The following is a 982-nucleotide window of genomic DNA, read 5'->3' on the forward strand; positions in this document are numbered from 1 at the left end:
GGGTGAGACAATCACAGTGTGGCAGAGATGGGTAGGCGCGTATTGCCATCAAGGGCTAAGTGGGTATGATTTCCCAACAGAATGTGAGAGGCATTATAATTAGACCTCTGAGATTTGTATAACCTGCTGGGCTCTTTCACGTAGGCTATCTGATGGCAAGGTATCTGGGAGCGATACTGATGGTCAGCTCAAGATCCTCTTTCTTCAGTTGTTTTATTTTTGGGGGGTAGGGGGATGGAGGTGATTAGGTTTTTATTTATTAACTTTTTTTTTTAATGGGGGTACTGGGAATTGAACCCAGGACCTCATGCATGCTAAGCATGTGCTCTACCACTGAGCTATACCCTCCTTCCTTCAGTTTTATTTTTTTTTAATTGAAGTATCGTCAGTTTACAATGTTGTGTCAATTTCTGGTGTACAGCATAATGCTTCAGTCATGCATATACATATGTATATTCATTTTTATATTCTTTTTTATTATAGGTTACTACAAGATATTGAATATAGTTCCCTGTGCTATACAGTATAAACTTTTTATTTATATATTTTATATATATTAGTTAGTATCTGCAAATCTCAAGCTCCCAATTTATCCCTTCCTATGCCCTTTCCCCTCTGGTAACCATAAATTTGTTTTCTATGTCTGTGAGTCTGTTTCTGTTTTTTAAATAAGTTAAGGTGTATTTCCTTTTTTTTTAGATTCCACATATAAGTGATATCATATGTTTTTTTTCTTTCTCTTTCAGGCTTACTTCACTTAGAATGACATTCTCCAGATCCATCCATGTTGATGCAAATGACATTATTTTATTATCTTTTATGGCTAAGTAGTATTCCGTTATATAAATATACCACAGCTTCTTTATCCAGTCATCTGTCGATGGACATTTAGGTTGCTTCCATGTATTGGCTATTGTAAATAGTGCTGCTATGAACATTGGGGTGCATGGTCTTTTTGAATTAAAGTTCCCACTGGATATAT

The 982-nt window shown here is 35.6% G+C and overlaps 1 non-coding gene across 1 annotated transcript; it reads right to left on the reverse strand.

The window, feature by feature from the left end:
* Nucleotides 1–276: 276 nt before the first annotated feature.
* On the reverse strand, nucleotides 277–348 carry TRNAA-AGC. Its single transcript has one exon. It is a non-coding gene; the product is annotated as a tRNA-Ala (tRNA).
* Nucleotides 349–982: the final 634 nt, after the last annotated feature.

Source organism: Camelus ferus, chromosome 3 (genome assembly GCF_009834535.1).
Source record: "Camelus ferus isolate YT-003-E chromosome 3, BCGSAC_Cfer_1.0, whole genome shotgun sequence".
NCBI lineage: Eukaryota > Metazoa > Chordata > Mammalia > Artiodactyla > Camelidae > Camelus > Camelus ferus.